This window comes from Buteo buteo, chromosome 1 (genome assembly GCF_964188355.1).
Source record: "Buteo buteo chromosome 1, bButBut1.hap1.1, whole genome shotgun sequence".
In the NCBI taxonomy this organism is placed as follows: domain Eukaryota; kingdom Metazoa; phylum Chordata; class Aves; order Accipitriformes; family Accipitridae; genus Buteo; species Buteo buteo.
In genome coordinates this window covers 85,757,493-85,777,171 of record NC_134171.1, presented here as the reverse complement: position 1 = coordinate 85,777,171, position 19,679 = coordinate 85,757,493, and the positions used below count along the sequence as shown (strand labels likewise).

The following is a 19,679-nucleotide window of genomic DNA, read 5'->3' as shown; positions in this document are numbered from 1 at the left end:
CTGGGAGTCGCAATATGGTTGCTAACCCCATTGCTGCTGCAACACAATCACACACTGCTGCTTACGGGGGCCGGACTGTCTGTAGGCCCTCACCCAGCCCACGGTGCTGAGAGCGGCAAGAGAGGCACCGCTGCAGCGATACAACTGATTTTCTCAGGCTCTAGCAAAGCTTTTAGGGTGGTACGAGTATCTGCATGAGCTGCACGAGCTCATCCAGTGGCAAGTGCATTCCAGGCCTTGATCTAGAGACTTGTGGGGGAAGAACCGTTCTCTGCTTCACAGCCAGAAGAAACAGCAGCAAAGGAAAATGAAACTGGAAACCAGAGAACAGTCAAAACGCAATCCAATTTTTGCAGTACCCTGTGCGTGTGTGCTGTGATTTGTCATACTGCTCTGCTTCACAGAACATGTGGATGCTGTGTGACTATCCACAAAGATGTGCCTTTAAACAGGTGATCTGCACCTCTGTCTTGATCTGGCACTAACCACTGCAAATCTGCATTTGAGGTGTTGCATCTGTAAGTACGTCTGTCCATGGAGCCAGCTCCATCAGACATACAGGCTTACCAGTACGCTTCTCCCTTCCTTTCTCCCTCCAGGGCTGACGTGCCATGGATCTGTGGATCCGTGGGAGGACATTTTGCCCACTGGTGGTCTCCAGAGGGCAAAAGCTCAAGCAGCAGCCTCAGTGCCCGTGCAAGTGCTGTCTGAAAGAACCGTTTGGACCGAGACTTAGCTGTCAGGCAGGCAGAGCCAGCATGGTATGTTGCTTACTCATCTTGCCACCTGACTTAGCAGCAGCACTGATGAATTAATTTCTCTCTGTTGAGGAGACAGGGGAGCAAAACAGGGCTTTTGTGAAAGCCGGGGGGGGGGGGGGGGGGGGGGAAATCACAGTGACCTTGCACAATATTTCATGTGCCTCCGTATCAATCACACATGTCCTGTTCTCATAAGCTGGAAAAGTAGCTCTAATACTAATATTGATGATGCTGTCAAGCCTTCACAATAGGTGCCTGACAGCACCATGTAAGCCAGAGATATGGATAGTTTGGGCAGTCAATAGCTTGAGAAGTCTCACGCGGAAACCACCGCTCACTACAAGTACAGAAGAGACTGGGAAAAGCTTCTTCCTTCCTTTTTCTAACTTTGTAAGGATTAATGCTTAAAGGACTTAGCCACTGTACACTCTGTTAGAAAGATGCTTATTTTCGCAAGAGAAGACCAAAAGAATTAAGCCCTGTTTCTGCCAACGAGCATGTGGGGTTGAGAATTTGCTATGCTCTGTTGTGAGCAGCAGCTGAACAGAAAGCAGAGGATGACAACAATCATATTACACTTCCACCTTCGAGTCTGGGAACACTGTGGTGATTTGCTTGCCATTGCTGGTTTTTACTCATATGGGTCTGTAAGCTAACAGATCACCTAATCAAGAAGCCTGTCTCTGCTCAAAATCCAGGTGGCTTCATTACTCTATCAAAATATTAATAGCTATGTTATAAGATCAACATTTGTTTTGCCAAGAGCAATGAATAATGCAAACAACACTGCCTAAAATCATTACTATTTTATTTAGATCAGAGGCTGAGAGCCACCCTCTGATCCTGTGCCAAAACTGAAAGAAAATGAAGTGCATTTAGAGCGGGTGAAAGGTAATGGATACAAAAGCACAGAGAACGAACTGCTTCATTTATCAACAAAATTCAGAAAGTCAACAGCGGCACCACACTCCCCGAACCACACCTGCCAATTACACCATTTTTATCTTTCAAGTCACCTTTGGAGCCTGTATACCACAAAAGCTGAAGAATGCTTGTTTCTAGAAGAAAGAAGTTTTCTGGTTTGCTTCTTTCTGAAAGCAGTGACCCAAAAACTCTATCATTAGTAACAATAATTAAAAGGTGCCATAAGAGGGAGTGTACGGATGATTGCCACTAAAAGGAACATTCTCATTAATTTACTACAGATTTTTAACTTGGCTTCATTAGGACATGTCTGTTGAAGGCCATTTAGGACTCTGGGGGTATTCCTGTACTTCAGGCTCCCTCAGTGCTGTCGAGAAGAAGGCAGGCAAGAAAGATCTGTTGCCTGGCATACAGTTTTGCCTGTGTAGCCAGGGAAATTATTGTTTTGTCAGCCCTCTAGCCAAGAGAAAGCACCCACTTGAAATCAGGAACCTGACCGACTGCATAGCCGGGCTGACAATGTGCTTCTGACATTTCCAGTCTCACAAACATGCCAGCGTGGCCCCAAAGAGGAGCAATGCAACAGATAAGACCGTCTCAATAGTGACCTCCTTTCCATGGCGTTTGGGCACCTCACTCCTTCAAACATTTTTGAAGAAACAGGTTTCACTGGATATTTTTCATGAACACACCCAAAGTTTGCTCTTAAACGCTGCTTTTTAACTGGGACACAGAAAAGACACAGCAGCCCTACAAATAAATAATAACTAATGATGAGCACTTGGGAGAAGTTGTCTTCTTAGACAATACACATAAAGCAGAGTTAACTAATAATTAACAAACCTAGTAGATACTCAGTGTGCAGCCCTCTCTAATGGAGCAGAAGACAGGGAAATATTAAAGAAGTACTAACAGCTGGCTTGTTAATACTCTGAGAGCCATTTTCTTACATAAGACACAAATGGGAAGGCAGAATTGTAATTAAAGCCTATTTTAAGATAAACAGGAAAAACCCATCACAAATCGTATCTTGTCATATACATGTATTCTGCAACTATTGGTCTACTCTATTTCCCTGGCTGCCCCCTGCCCTTGCCCAGGACAGATCCAACAGCACACTGAGAAAAAAAACACCGCGGGCACGATCCTCAGCTCCCATAATGGCGTTTCAGCAGAAGACAATATTAAATTAAGGGGAAAAGGCCCTCAAGAAAGTACCTGTGCACAGGGAAGCTTTTCAACAGATGTGGGTTGTGGACTCAACGCACTAAGCAGACCAGGTAACACCAGCATTCCTCCACCATCTTCACAAAGAGCATTAACTGAGAGCATCAAGTGCTTGATTTTTCACAGCTACCAAGTAGCCAGAGCGCACGGCAGGCACTTGGGAACGAGACGCAGGTCACTGGCCGAAGGCATTGTGGGCGACTTCCAGCCTCCTGCAGTCGCTGGAGGAATCAGCTTTAGGAAACAACGTTCTAGTACTATCGCGTTAGAAAAAATACTTCCATAAAGGCACAGTTTTAAACTAAGTTGTTCTTTCTTACAATGAACTTTCAGGAATGCTTTGAGGCGTGTGCCTCTCTTCTTTTATTTTGCAAAATACATAATCTGTGAATTGCCTCTGCTTTCATTTTACGAGCAGCAGGCTTTGTTCCTATGCACACTTTTCTTCTAATTGCAGTCAGAACGAAAAGGCTAAGGTCTTTCATCAGATACCATCCGGACTGAGTTATCAGGGTTAAATCCACCCTGGATGGTAAAAGCAAATTAATCTAGGCTGATAAAGCGTGAGCCTTTAGTTGCCAGGAATCCGCTAAAGCCCAAATCTGCAGAGATTTATTCCTGCACTTCATTTCAAGAACACAGCCAGCCTCCCTCCCTCCAACCCAGCACAACTTCACTGCATGTGTGTATATATTTATTTTCTCAACTGAAACGTAAATAAAGAATCTTCTACCTGCTGCTAACACTTAACATGCAACTAAGAAACTTATACAGTAAGGCCTCTTTAATTAATTTAAAGTAACATCTAACGCACGCATTCGTATTTCACTAAAGTAAAAGCTAAAGTGCCACCCCTCTTTCAAGTGAGTGCGAATCACTCATGTTTTAAATAGCAAAGTAAACAGAGAGAAAAATCACATGTTCTAGATTGCTGCATGTCTAAAACACTCTACTTCACCCGGAAACAATTTTTATGGCATGACTCTTTTCATACCCAAGATTTTTTTCATTATCAGACCAAAAATGTTGGGTGAGAAGGGCGGGACAAAACTTTGGGGAAAGGCAGATAGTTGCTCCGGCCATGGTTTAACTCAGTGTCCTGTGCACTCACTAGCAGCCGTACATGGCAAGTCACTGCTGCGTTCCTGAAGTGTTTACGGAAGTGTGTTCGGATGAGCTATTTTAAAGCTCTGGGGTGCAGTACCTACCTACTGATTGCTGGGAAATACATGGAGCCCAGGACACCTGATTTGAAGCACAGGCTAAACGTCTTTGTGGAAGTAACTGGGGTGCTGATATTGCTAGTTTCCCCATACAGCAAAGAAAGAAATACCACATCTCTCCTGAAGTGCTTCTCTCCCTCTTCCAAAAGAAAAGACTTGAAGCAAGAAAAAAAAACATTGGGAGAAGTGCCCTATACACAAACACTGGCATGACAGACATCCTAAGATACATACATCAGATGCAAGGACACTCCTGCTCCTTAAGAAAATAGTAGTCTAGTATTTCTGCCCTAGGCCAGGGGAGATTGTCAGCATCTGTAAGGATTCCTCAACTTATTTGTGCCTTAAAAGGCTAACCCCCTAACTGACGGCGCAACAGTTTTTCCTTCCTCCGCCTGCCGTACTGACACGAGACCTGCTGCTGGTTGGGTGCTGACAGTGAGGATTCACCAAGAGCGAGAAAACCCACTGTGGCCTGGCCCTGCCCCAGAGAGCCACCAGCTGATGGAGGAAGCCAACACTGCTGGCCCGGGCTTGCGGCAAACAGCTTTGGCAATTGGACACCTGTAGCTCCAAGACCAGGGAAAGAAATTCATGTTTCATGACTAGGATCTAAAGCAAATTTTATTGGAAGCTTTTATGTTTGTAGGTTTGAGTAGTTTTTATAGAGAGGAGTTCTGAAAACTGCCATAAAATTTTGCCTTGGGGGTTATGATTACATTTGTATCTTTCCCAAACTTATATAAATAAAGACGACAGTTTTTACTGTAGAAGCTTAAAAGGTTAGAGTGGTATTTGGTCTGTGATGAACCTTTTATAGATATGATGTTGTAAGAATTTATTCTTAAATATCAATAAAAAAATACAACTTAACATTTCTTGATAAAGCAATGGTGATTAGAAAATTGCTGTCGAGGAGATGGTGGCATTGCTAGTGGCTTCCTTTCTGCTAAAGTAAGGCTTTATTACATTTTTGTTCACTGGAAACTATTAACTAATTTGCATTCCATCAAAAGAGAAACGTTCCAAGGACGATGCTTTGTGGTGCCCTAATATTTGATGTGAGATTCACCTGGCACCTGATTTTGGTGGTGAGTTGATACAACCCTCCTTTATGAGGGACTGGCACCTCACACAATTATACCTTTCTCATTAGGCTTTATGCTTTTGGAAAGAGTAAATGAGAAACGATACCTATGTTTTATGTAGCACGTGCCAGGCTAAAAACATGGAAGGACTCCATGCGTTTGGCCCCGTTACGGTTTTTTTATTAAGAGATCGGTTTACCAAAATGCTCTAAACACAGCCAGCAACCTACTAGCCCACCCTCCACCCCAGACCGCTCACTGCTCCGAGGGGACAGCCGAATCCCCTTTATTGCCTGACTCCCCGTTTCACATCCAACTGTTTCAAACCGGGCTTGCTGTTCAAGAACAGTGGGCCACAAGCTATGGTTTCTCCAAGGCTCTGTATTTGCCTGTTCCCAGCTCCTGCCCCATCGCTTTCAGAGCACCCACCTCCTGGCAGCAGCAGCAGAGCCAAGGTACGGGTAGGCACCCTGCAGTGACCGTGCACTGACGTCCAGTGCTGCTCCCAGAGTTCCCAGCAAGGCAGCCAGAGCTGCAGAGCCAACCCCTTCCCAGGCTCTCTAAGAGGGGCGGCATTTTTGCACACTGGGTGAAACCTGCACCTCTTGGCTCTTCACCTGCTGGGCAGCTTCTCCTTCAGAGAAAATACCGTTTACAGGCACGGGTCTTGCCTCGTCAGCAGAGGGGGAGCAGCTGAGACCAGGAACCAGACTCATGTGGAGCCTGTCCTGCCTGTGGCACCGGCCCTGCTTTTCCTTTGGAGAGCAACGATCCAGCAGCATGCTGACAGGCTGCATGTCCCGCTGAGTGTGGCTGCCGGCGTCGCAGCCTGGCCGGCATGCCCGGGGACAGGCATGCCCTGCCAACGGCAGTGACTTTCCTGCGCTCTGCACAGCACAGCTCCGAAATCTCAGTAACAAGCACTGCTGTTGTGTAGGAGCATGTAGCCCCAGCTTCTACTAATGCCTTTTAATGGCCTGTGGTCAGGTTGTACATCTGCCCTATGCCTGCCCTTTGCCTAGCGTCGAGTTTAGTTGAAGTCCTTACCTGTACAATAACCCTGTGTCACTCAGGAGGCCATTTAAGGATTCGCACCTCTGTAACAGCAACACGTCTTTCCAAAGACACATTTAAAAAGATTTCATTTCCTAGACACCGTACCCACACAAAATTTTCAGAAACTGTAATGGTGGATCAGCGTGCAGGCTCAAAGCTCCTCCTCCATCACAAGGATGTTCCCTCCATTACTCGCAGGAGAGGGTAGCCTTATTGAAAGGGATGAAGTTGGGAGCTGTAGAGCTCGATGCCTTCCTGGTCCCTCTGAAAAGCCACCAGGCTCCATTTATCCGCTGGTTCCTGGCATATGTTTTCCTGCAGTTGTCCTCCCCTTCTCTCATCCCCTTCTCCCCACACATACAAGCATGCCCATAACCAATTCCTCTCCAAAGCTCAACAGTGACAGGAATGCAAAAGCAAATACTCCCAGTTCGAGAAGCACTTTGTACCGGTTAAAACCGTCATTGCCGCTCGTCTCAGGGGAGCTAGGCAAACCACAGTAGCGGGGCTCTTTATCAGGATTAATACACTTATTTTGCAAACATGGAACAGATTGTTTGTAAAGTGAACACTTGAACACTGGAAACAAGGACTATTGAACCCGCTCTCTCTCCTCAAGCACAACCGTATCAGGATTTTAAACTTCAATTAAAAACAGGGATAATCTTATTTGTTGCAGATAGGATGACTAATTAGTGAGGAAAACTCCCTCAAAGCATTCAGTGCAAGCAGTTCTCAGTCTGAGCGCAGTGTGTGGCACAGTGGGGCTCCAAGCACTGCATATTAGCACGGGCACACCCTACTCATCTGAGCACCCTGGGAATGTGTTCCAGAGAAAGCATGCAGATTAAACCCTGCTGAAGGCCTTTATGAAGTTGTCTTGACCACGTATCTGAATGAAACCTTTTGCCCACAAATACATTAACAGAAAACAAATTGGACACCTTCATTCAAAAATTATACACATTAAGACAAGTATCCACAATGAATTAGTGCTCTGCGTAACTGGCAATAGACACGAAGTAAAATGAAAATTAGAGTATCTGCAAGGAAACAGAACATCAAAAGCACACGGTGGGTCAGAAAAAAAGCCACTTTATTTATTTTCTTTTTCTCATCTCCCTCTCTCTTACCTTACTTTCCTCAGTCGAATGCCACTCAAAACAGAATCGCATGTTCCAGCCATCGGAAAAAAGTGGATTTCACAGAATGTCATTTGGAATCACCACATTTGCATGTGTTTGCAGTGCTTTATTCAGGGTTAATGTGTTTTTTAATAACTAACCTTTCATCTGACACAAAGTTCCCTGGTAAGTAAGATTTAAATATCTCTTACCTTACGGTCTTCATCTCCTATTCTGCCTCACATTCGTACACCTGGGTGGTCAAGTCATGGCTGTGCTGGGTCAGTGGAGATACAGCTGTACTGCAGCACCCAATGCAGAGGAGATAGCTGGTCCACGAGGCACTGTAATAGCCCTGCAAAATAAATGTGCACGGTTGAATCAAGCCACAGTAAAATGCTCAAACATTTAATCATCAATAATTTTCCATTCTATGAGAAATACAACTGTACTTTAACTTTTTGTACTAACTAGAACAATAAATTTTGAGCCATTGTGGGCAGCATGAAAATTCTCTTTTCACAGTTCCAGTGGCATCCCTCCTTTTGCCACTGCCTCTCCATCCCTTACGCCATATTTCTCAGAATGGAAGCCCGTGAAAAGCGAGCCCATCCACCGCTGTGTATTTGCAGAGTGCCTGCTCTCAGTGGGCCTCCAGGCACTATGCAAATACAACTAATAAATAACAGGACATGTTATGACCGGTGGCTGGCTTTCAAGCAATTAATGAACATTCACATTCTACAAAACACTTCAACATATGCTCAAGCCCTACTGATACCTAAGTTAAAACAAATAAGAAAGATTTTATTTTATTTCAAAGTGTTTATTTTAGTTGCATCCATAAGCGGGCTTAATAGAGAAAGGTCGTGGACAGGTACCCTTTAGATACTACCGCACAGCCACCTGCAAAGTCAGTTACTTTACAGCAATTAAAAGTTAAGAGACTTTATAATAGCAAATTCATTATTATTTTTTCCTCTTTCCCTCAGCAGGAATCCAGGTCTTACTAAAGCTGTGACACCTGTATCTAGTTAAAATACTGTTGCCTGGGATAAGTAAGAGGCTACAGGCATCCATCAGGCTTTGTTCTTAAAGCAGTTTCTTTCCTCTCCTTCCGATGTTAGGATTTACTTCAAACAAGGCATTCTTCTTGTTTCTAAACCTTATGTTTATCCAATCAGCAAAGAGCCGTAGTAGCATAGGCATTTACATTGATAATCACCACACACATAGCAAGTGATGAAAGGCAAATGTTGGCATCCAAAAGCTCACGAGAATTCATATGACTGAAAATTATTTGCATGAAGTATTACCTGGGGAATTAGAGTTACATATTTTTGTTAAGAACCTCATCTGTCTTCAGTACTTCTGGGTGAAGGAAAAAAGTTGAAATCATCATGGAATTTATTTGTTATGAATTGTCTCTTTAGGTCTTGGTACAAGCGTTAATACCTAGTTGTTTGAATATAAGGCTTAAAAACTGACAACGACACAGAGTTTCATCCCAGGCCAAAACAACGTTAAAAAGAAACCTGGTCCTCCTAATTCAAGTTTGTGGTGTTTTTTTTGTTTGGTTGTTTTTTTGTGGTGGTGTTTTAAACAAGAGATGGTTGGTATAACTTTGGTTACAAGAAATCCAATTTTAACGAAATGTTGGTGGAATCTTGCCGACAAAGAAGGATTTTGTTGGGATTGCTTTTGCGGTCCACTATTTTCTAACCATCTAACCGAGAGAGAGAGCGCTAAACTGAAAACCTCAGCCTCTGGATTTGAAAACATTCCTTTTAAAAGAAAGGGTGAAACAAAGCATCAGTCACAGAAAACCTAGTAGCACGTGGTTTCATTTTCCTTCCACAACAAAGCCCAACCAAAGCTTCAAAATAGGTAGAAAACACACTTGCTCTCCTCCCATTCAATCCAGACTATTCCAAGACCACAACAAACGAGTATCTCAAACTCTGCTGCTGCTGCTCTCAGTTCCCTTGGGCTCTCTGCGGAGCAGAGGCACGGAGATGCCTGCAGATGAGGCAGTGGAACTACCTACGTCTCATCTTAGAGCGCTTCTGCTTGGGTGAGACCTCTAATGCGAGCAGCCCCACTGATGGAAGTCTTTAGAGATGGTAAAGCAAGTGAATTCGGGCCGTGGACCCGCGGTTGGAAACTGCCACCTTGAACTGTGTCATTTTGCCAAGCCAAGTGTCTGTGGCAGAGGTCATTTCAGCTTGTCCCCACCCGAGGACTTCTGCTCAGTGCTGCAGTCTGCATCTGTATGACTGGTGGAAATGCTGCCTTGCCCTTGACACCAAACCCCAAGACTCAAAGCTTTACTGAAGGCTGGTAATCAGCTATTCCAATAAACTCCTGTAGGTACCCTGAACAGCATATTTTACATATATTGACTGGGCTCAAAGGACTGTAGCAGCTAAATATTGCCCAAGGGTAAACAGAGTTTCAGAGACAGTGGAATATTGCCGGCAGCGGGAGGCTGAAGGCAACATGCAGAATCAAAGGAGCTATTGTTACCTTAGGCCATTTTACTGCTGCTGTCTCCAGGGATAGCCACTGTTTGTTTATCGTCCTTAAAGTGTTCCTCTGGATGCTGAAGACTTTCTGTGCGTGAGGCCTTTGTATATAAACACCACACATCTGCAAGGAAACTTTTCAAGGTGGCAGCCTTTGGAGATGGCATGGCGATGGGCTCGAGTTGCTGCCCTGGGATTTCGTAGCAGAACTTGAACCCACAGAGGTCCGGGCCGCATGGCAAGTCTGAGCCATTTGTCAGAGACTGAGCCACGCCACCCAACAGGCCTCGGAACGAGAAAGCACGCGGCAGGCTATGCAAGGCTTGTATTTCGAGTCCACATTAAACTGGTAGTAAGAAACACCACCACGCAGTAACACATCTGCGCCTTTACACCGCTGGTTTGACCTGGCCAAGGGAAGGGCTTCGGTCCCACGGCTAGACAGCAGAGGAAGGCAGCTGGCTCGCTCCTCTCGCGAGGGCAGGATCCCCGTGAATGCCGTCTGCCGTCTGTCCGGGCCTGCTGCAAACATGCCTGTGGGGCTCCAGCAGCAGGAAGAGCTTTCCAAGGACAGGAATACTGTGGCCATTCGCCTTATTTTTAAGCACTTGAGACATCTCCAACCCCCGGTACATGACTCTCAATATGCACACCAGCGTGGCTATTTTATTTCACCATTTTTACCTCATCAAATAAAGAATTATTCCTTTAATTATTATTAAATTAATTACGTAATTATTATTACATAGGCCAAGAGGTTTATTCTAGGAAGGCTAAACAGATCTTCCCAATTTGATTACGTAGGCCACATACCTCTGAAGCACCGGCCTGTTTCTCTTCCTGCGAATTACCGCACTTGGAGCAGAGGAGGCTATGGAGTCTTAAAAGGGCAAATCTTAACGCTGGCAGGCAAACTTTAATACTGACGGTGTATTCTCCCAGTTTATTACACATTTTAATAGAGCCTGACCACTAAAGCAGTCGGTGACCTTCATAACCCAGCTGTACGTGAAACCCAGCAAGCATTTTCCAACGTGTTGCCTGCAAACACCAAACCTCTATATACGCTCTTAATGGCAGAAAACCGATTTGCCTTTTGTTGCAGATGCATTATAGGCGCTGCATCCTCCAGCTAGCAAAAGGGCTGTTTTAGTTAACCTTTAGGTTTTCCTCATTAAACTGAGGAGCTGTCACTTTGTCTTTTTTTTTTTTTTTTTTTTTTTTTTAATTCCTGCCTTTGAATCGATTGTGTGATGACCAAGAGCTAAAAGCAGATTTACTCTGTGGCATGGAAAGCACAGTCCAAAAAGAGTCAATTTTGACCCGCATGCTTGTTTTTTATTAGGTCACTCTCAATTAGCGTTGTCACTTAAAAATATCCGAAATAACCAGGATATAGACTAAAAGTCCTGCTCGGTCTTTCTCCCAGAGGTCTTCACAACTAGTACATAAGACACGAGCTCACAAAGCTGCCCTATAAGAGGCTGACCGAGAGCACAGGCTCACAGCTATCTGGAGCAGCAACTGGGGAGCGACTGCAGCGTGGGAGGGGAGGAACATGACCTTCACCAACTGAATGCATGTGGGGGAAGATGAGGCCAAGTGAATGCCGTTACCCTGCTGGGGACGTGCCCAGAAATGAGAGAATTAGGAAATGCCAAACAAGACAAAAGCAACCCAAAACAGAAAGCCTTCAGAATGCCTTCACCCGGTTTTAGTTGTTTTTTTGGTTTTTTTTTTTTTTGGTCAATAAAAACATGCTGTCTGACCCAGGCTTGCTTAAAATATTTGTCTTGTGCTGTGTGAGCAGTATCCCAAGCTCAGACCTCAAAGAAGTCAGCCAGCAGAACGGGATGAGATGCGCGCATTTCCAGACCTACCCTTGGAGAGCACAGACTCCAAACGAAACGCTGAGGCTGCAACCTCTGCACCAGCCAACTTGAGTGGCCATTTCCAGAACAATTTCAGAGGCCCAAAACAGAGACATGCAGTCTCAAGGTACTAACAGAGGCATTTGGATAACATCAGCCTTGTTTCTCACTATTCCAGCAGAAGTGTCTGTGCTCCAAGCGGGAAGCAGATAGAGGAATGTCCCAGAGGAGTTCGGGGGTTCAAGGAGCCCCCAAAGCCCATTGCTCCTTACCACTATCCCTGCCTCATTTCAGAGTTCTTCTCCTCCTCGTAATCAGACACATGAAGCACATGCCAGGGGTATAAAATGGCTGTGGGGGCACAACCACATGGCAGAGACCACTCCGTCCGCAAGAAACTGTTAGCATCACACCAAGCCTTGCAGGGCCCGTGCAGCAACGCTGGTGCCTCCAGCCAGCCTGCACCAGCCCGGCTGCTGGACTCTCCTGGTCTCCTCCTTTCACACAGGGCGTGCGGACGAGACGAGCAAAGCTTCAGTGAAGAATTTTTTGCCAGCATGTAGCTTTTTACTGTTGTTACAGGTTGGCATCTCCAAAGAGCAAGGAGAGGGTGCCAATTTTATTACCACCCAAGTTTTTTAATTTACAACCTGCACAAGTGAAGGCTGAAAACACAGCAATTTTGCAGTGTAATTCTGGGAAGTAACCATCCTGCAGCACCAATTATTAAAACCACTTGCACACATTAAAGCTATAAAGATTAAAAATATAGCACACTTGTCATTAAATATGAATGAAATCATGTAATATGTATTATATACCAGTGCAATGGCCAGCCGCATGTGCTTCAGCACAACCCTATGGAAGAACTGCAAACCCCAAGTCCCAAATCAGCATGCATTTTGTCAAAGCCGAGGAACAAGTTTGTCATGCAAAATAAACACAGATGTTCCAAGCAGTGACTGTAGCTTTCAGGCAATGGCTAGGAAAAGAAAGTGCTTTAGGAAAATATGCCTCTCACTGCAAGTCTACCAGCTCTGCACATACTGTACTTCAGCATCAGCTAAGGCTGGATGAGTCATTTAAAGGACATACCCTGTTGTTGTTTTTAATTTGGTTTGCTGTTCATTGTATTTTTTCCTCAATACTCTGTCTTGAAACATATTCAAATGGCTCCCCATGCCGATGTGCCTGGCACGCTTTGGTGACACAGGCACTCTTTTGCATGTTGCTTACTAAATCTGCTTCACATTTCGGAAAGGCTAGAGTTTATTAGCACCTCAGGCCTTGCTTTGCTTTTTTATTGCAATTGTTTTCCTCTTTTCCCTCATTCTGTTCCCCTGAGAAATGACTCACTATCGTGCCACACACAGGAACATCTTTCAGTTTCTCTAACAACCTCATGCAATTCCCTGCAACACTGTTTAGGTACACACACACCTGTACAAATATATCTGCCCATGCAATGTGTGCACACACACGCACAATAGCATCTCTCAACCTTAAGCCCAGATTTAGTATTTTTCGATATGAAAGTATAGTCAGTGTTTCCTGGTAGAGCTAATATTTATCTTGGCCAGGAAAAAAGATCAACTGAAGCTATGGGAAAAAAAGTTAGGATTCTGCCTTTAAATTACATTTTTAAAATAAGCCTCCGTAGTTGCAATGAGCAATAAGACTGGCTGACTTAGACTTTGAATAGGAAATTATTTAGCCATATGGAAGGAAGGGGGATAGGCTGTAAGAGACTCTAAGTGGAGATCCTGTTTCTCAGCTTGGCCACAGGCTCGTGTGGGATTGATGTGCTTCTTTCTTCTCTTAGTTCTTTAGCATGGCAATAACACTCAAAGATGATGTTTCTGTGACATACTATGAAAACAGGACACGGGAAATGGAGAGGCTTTTGGGCATTCCAGTAACAAGGACCACAGCAGAATGACCCTCCTCCCAGCAAGGATTCTTTTGACATGCTTTCTGTAATCCCACAGAAAAAGCTTTTCAGCTCAATAACCCAGTAAACTACAAATTTTTGTCTTCAAAACATGACTTTGGGCCTGTCTCCCCGCAAATTCATATGGATGTTATGAATTCAAACATGTCACATCGGCACCTCTGTACCAGCTCAAACACTGGTACTCAATTCTTGCATGCTCGTATGACGAGCGCAGCCTTCTCTTTCAGCCCATGAAGGGCACTACTCTATGTCTGCTAAGAGAACAAAGCTTAAGCATAATTGCGTACGCAATTATCATGGAAACTATCATTGCCGACGCACAGAAGCACGTTTAAATTTTTCTCAAACATGAAGTCACTCTGGATTCTGATGCACCAGAAGGTGAAAGTACAAGCACAAGTCCCACCTGCTGGCCACGTCATCTCCCCAAGCCGAGGGCAGGCTTTTTCCTCCAAAATTCAAAACACACAAAAACCAGTTCAAGGCCAAGGGGTTGATTCTGCTGGAGGATGAACGAGACCACACTCCTCCACGATACCTTCCCTTACTGTTTACAAACCTGCTGAGATCAGTCCCTGGACAAGGAGCAATCTGGTTATCGATTGCATGCCAAGTGCAACTCTGTACCTGTTTAAAAGCTCATCAAATAATATGTGTAGCCAAAACATAGCTGCTAAGAGGGAAAACCACAGCTGTTCCCTCCGCAACAATTCACATCTCTAAGTTTTGTAACGTGCTTTGCTTGTGGCCCTTCTCTCCCCTCGGCTTCTTCCCTTTGCTTAAAGTGAGATGAAATTGTTCCCCCTTGTTACTATGTGCAGTACAGCACTTAACTGCATGGTGTACATTCTCCCAGAAATTGTTTTCTTTTCTTGAAATATTTAAGTCAATATTCAGGATACACCATGCTTAACCCTCTAACCCCTCCTCTCACCAAGAAATAATGTAGATATTCGTTACTACGTTATTGTTTTAAACTTGGGAAAGCATCTCCTGAAAACTCTCAGTTTATCATTTCTAACAGCCTAATGCTCTTTTGACCTTTTCCTAACCTTCACTTCAGTTTACTATGGAGTGCTGGGAACCTCACCAACCGGACGCTGGTGCATGTTTGCATCTTCTGCCCCTGCCTTCAACCAAGGAGCACGGGAAAGGACATAACATCCTCATCTGCTGTAGCCTGAGTTGACAGAAGGTCCACGATGCATAATCAAAACTGGTAACTAAGTCTGTGTGCTCTTCTAACTCACTGCGAGACACTTGCAAACAGCTGTAGAGAAGCTGGTATTTTGTTGTATCAAAAGGAGAAAATGGTACCCAATCTGACCCAGAAGTACTTGTTCATCAGTACTCAGTACATACTTGGTTTAGAGGATACGCTTATACAAAACAGCCAATAAAACTGTTCCAAAATTAAGCAAAGACCATCCTACACTGACAATGCTCTTTAGGGATTAGGATCAAAGCGTTAAGTTCAAAAACCAATTGAGGAAACCCACAAATGCTACTAAAACTCCAAACTTTCAGCAGCTGCCCAGGCTCTGATGGAATTACAGTCTTCACTCCTGATTAGGGTCCCCAGTCAGTAATGCGTTAGGCAAACAATAAGCTCACATATATGCTAAGCTCAACATCTTCATAAACATCCTCATGCTGAAAGGCTCAACAGCACAACTACAGCAGTGAGCAATGCTATCGTTAGGAGCGTAGTAATGCCTCTGAAAGCCCTCGCAGGGCTGCTATGCTGGTCTCAGGCATGTTACATCAGTGTAATTTAATTCAGTTCCCTGCCCTGAATAAGCTTTTCTGGCATATGCAAGTATGTTGGTAAAACTGTCTGCAAAGGGGAGGTTTTTCTTCCTGCTGTAATTATGCTGCAGCTTCAGCCTCGACAAGGACCAACAGACCTGCAAGAAGGAAACAAACCACCTACAGTAGATCTTACCTGACTAACCTAAACTAAGCAACAGAGCTTGAACTTCCAGTATATCGAGTAGTGAAATTGCCTGGAAATTTGCATAAAATCAGCCACAGATGAAGGAAGGATAAACAAAGAAAAGTTCATTGAGTAATTTCAAAAACGTAAACGGGTGTAGGAAACCTGGGATACTCGCAAAGATTTACTATGAATAGAACAAGAGGTTAAATTTGTCAAGTAAATTACTCGCAGAATATTCTTCTCCCAGCCCTAGTTAGCGGTAGTGAGCCTGAGACAATGGATAATTCATTACTCACACATCTCTGTCTGAACAGGGCAACACGAGTCATTTGGCGTCTGTAGACCTAATTAGGTGTCATTAAATGGAGTGATGCTCATTTTCCTGCTGCACGACTGAGAAGGCAATTTGTTTGTGTGATGCAGTTGCAAAGGTAGAGGAAGTGTTAAAATCTGCTTCGACTTTGCGTAATGTGACTGCAACTGGAACTGTAGCAAACTTGGGGTGGGAGTAAGGGGGGCTACAACATGGGACGGGTTTTTGGGCCCCTACACTGCCTGTGTGAAATGTGCAAGCATGCACAGCTGCTGACGTTCAGCTTGCTATTGAAAGCAGCAGGCCCTGCACAAAATACACTGAGGCCATGGAAATCTGAAGGGAAGGAAGCATAAAATGCCAACTGGGGAAAAAACCCTCCTTAATGAAGTACTTTACACCTTTCTGTGTTTTATGCACTGCTTCTCATTACAGGAGAAGAGCATAAACCAGAGCACACTGAGGTCAAGGTAATGTTTCCTAGAGAATCATTCAGGTACCTAAACATAGGTGTTCAGAGCCCCTCTGCACAGCCTAAAGGCATCCAAACAGAACTAGATGCCCAACGCCAACCTTTAGGCACGTGAATTACTCCCGGTGTGGTTTCAGCAGGCTCCGGCTGTAGCTCCCCATCGCCTCTGTAGTTATTAAAAACTCTGCTGCAAGACCAAGTTAGGCGAGACACTCGCAACACCTCCTGCTTCTGTTTGCAGGCAACTACTTCTTTTTACTGAACATTTTGACTGGAGCCCTAGAGCTGAAGCAACACAGTGTTTTGAAGCTGCTCCAACACATGGATTCTGCTCTGTTAAGTATATTCTGCTAAATACAAGGCCTATTTGTGGTGTGGGGATATACACTAAAAAGCATACAAGCAAATATTTTTGCTAGATCGGAACCGATATCCTGTTTGGTTTTCTTTGTGCTTTAAACTGAATATTTACCAATGTATCAGAATAACTGATGTTATTGTCTCAAGCAGGTACTACTTCTTCTATAGGGTGATGTGAATGTTTTAGATATCACCGTAAGGACATTTACCAGGCAAACCCAGTTTTGAATCTGGATGAAGGAATGTCACGTGAAGATGCTTCGATGAACTGCTAAAGGCACAGAGCAATAAAAGTTTGCAGAATTACTGCTAGCTGAAGCACCGTTAGCAGATCCACATATACACTCACTGATCCCCCTGAACCTAACCAGGTATGTTTTAGAAAAACTTACTCTCCTGTGGCTGACCTTATATGCCCACACAGGGATTACAGATCATATCCATACTGTTATTTCATTAAGGCAGCAGCGTCCAAACTTCTCCAGTGCAGAAGTTGCTTGCGCAGTGCAACGGCAACTACAGGGAAGTACTCTGCTAAATAGCATCCGCCACTACCTCAAAGCCACGTTGGCATGGTGTATGCCACGCTGAATAGTGTCAGTTGCACAAAACATTCTGTAACAACAGCCCAGAATCACTGATGTTGAAATACTGAAAAAAGTGGGAACAGCCCTATGGTCTACACTTCAGAAAGCAGTTGTTAAAAGAGAGACCTCCTGTAACCACATACAACCAACGGGACTCACGTTATGCTGGTCTCTCAATGCTCTAACACTACCGCAAACGTTAACAACAACCTTGAACCGTCTTCTGAGATTGCCTTTGAAATTTGTGTCTTTCAATAACAGGTGGTGGCAGCATTTCTAGTTTGGAAGGCAGCCGCAGTGTGTTAAACTGAAGGTAGATATCAGTACAAAAATCGGAAGCTTTATCTACCTTACTCCAGAATTTGCAAATCCCACAACTAGCACGTTGTGCTACAGGACATTGCTGTCAATCCATTAAAAATGACAAAACAGAGGTCTCTCCTTAAAACCTCCCTCCCCGTTCGCAGACCAGAGCTGCACTTACTGGGTCAGGACAGGAGCTAAACAATATCACATGCATCGAGCATTTGGCCCACACCATCTGAACATAGAAACTCAGCCCGGTCATTGACATGATGAGGGACCCAACTCACCACAACCTATCTGCAGCGAATCCAGGCAGCTCACCCAGTAGCAAACTGAGTAAGGCCCATTTTCTTCACCCAAGTTCTATGAGCTCAAAGGACACCTCTGTCTGGGACTCCAAAAGAACCTATGACAGTTTAAAACCAACAGTGCACTGCAACTGGGTAGGGCTTGCATACTTGTTTCCTACAAGGACATTTTTAATATGCTACTGCAGGCAAAGAGCACTTTCCTCAAGACTGTTCTTGTTTTGCTGCTTTCAGCTTACTCCTGAACTACCAAGAGCCTGGGAGAACATGAGAGAGCACTACAAAGCCACGTAAGACATGGAGGAGAAGCCTAAGGAAAGATTACTTGCTCTTTCTCACATTAAGGGAATATAGCAATATTCACTGAAATGATTGGTTGAAAGCTTTAAAACAGCCAGAAAGACACCCTTGACAGAGCAAGTTGGGAATGCCAAAAAAGTAAACAGATTCAGAACGCATCTGGGCAAAACCACAGAAAAAAGGTATATGGGCTTAAAAGGACACAGGTATGACTGCCAGCCCACGGACACTGCAAAGGTCAAAGAAACCTTAATCATCAAGGTCAGTTCAGGAAAGGAACCCATTACAGAGGGAGCGAGGTGGTATCACAGTATCAGAGGAGTCCCCTGTGTAAGTCCATAAAGCCTTAACTCAGCCAAGCTATGATAGTCTTTTCTGAGGTTGCTGCCAAGTAAAATATTGTCTGTACTGTTTTGACTGAAATCAGCGGTGAACTTGTTACTGGTATAGTTTCATTTACCAATAAAAGAAAAAGTAAACCCAAGCATTTTCTTACAGAAAACCTGTGTTTACATTTTCATCAAGACACTATTCAAATGTGACCTCGATAGAAATAATAACCAAGAGTCCTTAAAATATACTTAGGGCAAAATTTCAGGGCGTGAAAAGAAAAAGAAAGGAATTCAGTTTGCATGTCTGCGAAGGAAACAACATTAACTTCTTCCATGTAATCTTTTCTTTTTTTAATTTACCTCTTTACTGAGCCATATAAAGCAAGATGCCTTCTCTCAGTTCTCTTATCAGACAGGAAGGTAGAGAGTATCTTACAGACTGCCTCTGCAGTAAAGGCAGATACACTTCTACTAACACTTCCTTACAAGCTAAAGTGATTTTCTCTTGAACCAAAACTGAACCAGATTACGCTACTACACGAAAAACACATCTAGTGGCTGCAGATAGCATTTGTCCTATCAACCTCCTGGTTACTTTTGGGGTGGTGGCAATTATTCTTTAAATATTTAGGGCTTCAGGCAAGGCTCTGTAAATGTATTCGAAAAAGATGGTTCTTGCCATGAGGAACTTTTGGTCTGACATGAGATACAACCGCCCTGGTTACTCTACACCTCTACTATCCTCCAAACAGTATCACTGTTGCTAGCACAAGCATCTTTTGCCATTTGCTACTCACACTGACACTGTTGCAGATATAAACAAGGTAAAAACACTAAACATGTCTTAATTTGTCTGTTTTCTGCCAATATGCTATTGGACACAACGTGATCCTTATGTTTTCCTTATGTTCCTGCCTGACCCAAGACTGCAAGACAGAACTGCTCATTGCTTTCTAGTATCTTGTTTCAGAGTTTGTGCTTGGTACATTGCTGCTTCCTTTATTTACTG

At 44.1% G+C, this 19,679-nt stretch overlaps 1 long non-coding RNA gene across 2 annotated transcripts in view; it reads right to left on the bottom strand.

The window, feature by feature from the left end:
* Nucleotides 1–19,679, bottom strand: part of LOC142036517 (uncharacterized) — a 344,042-nt gene that overhangs the window by 85,938 nt on the left and 238,425 nt on the right. Inside the window, exon 9 of one of the 2 annotated variants that reach the window (XR_012652165.1) lies at nt 7,616–7,758. This is a non-coding gene — a long non-coding RNA (uncharacterized LOC142036517). Of the gene's footprint in view, nt 1–7,382; nt 7,759–19,679 lie in introns of those variants that run through there. The other variant, XR_012652164.1, reaches the window with a different exon arrangement.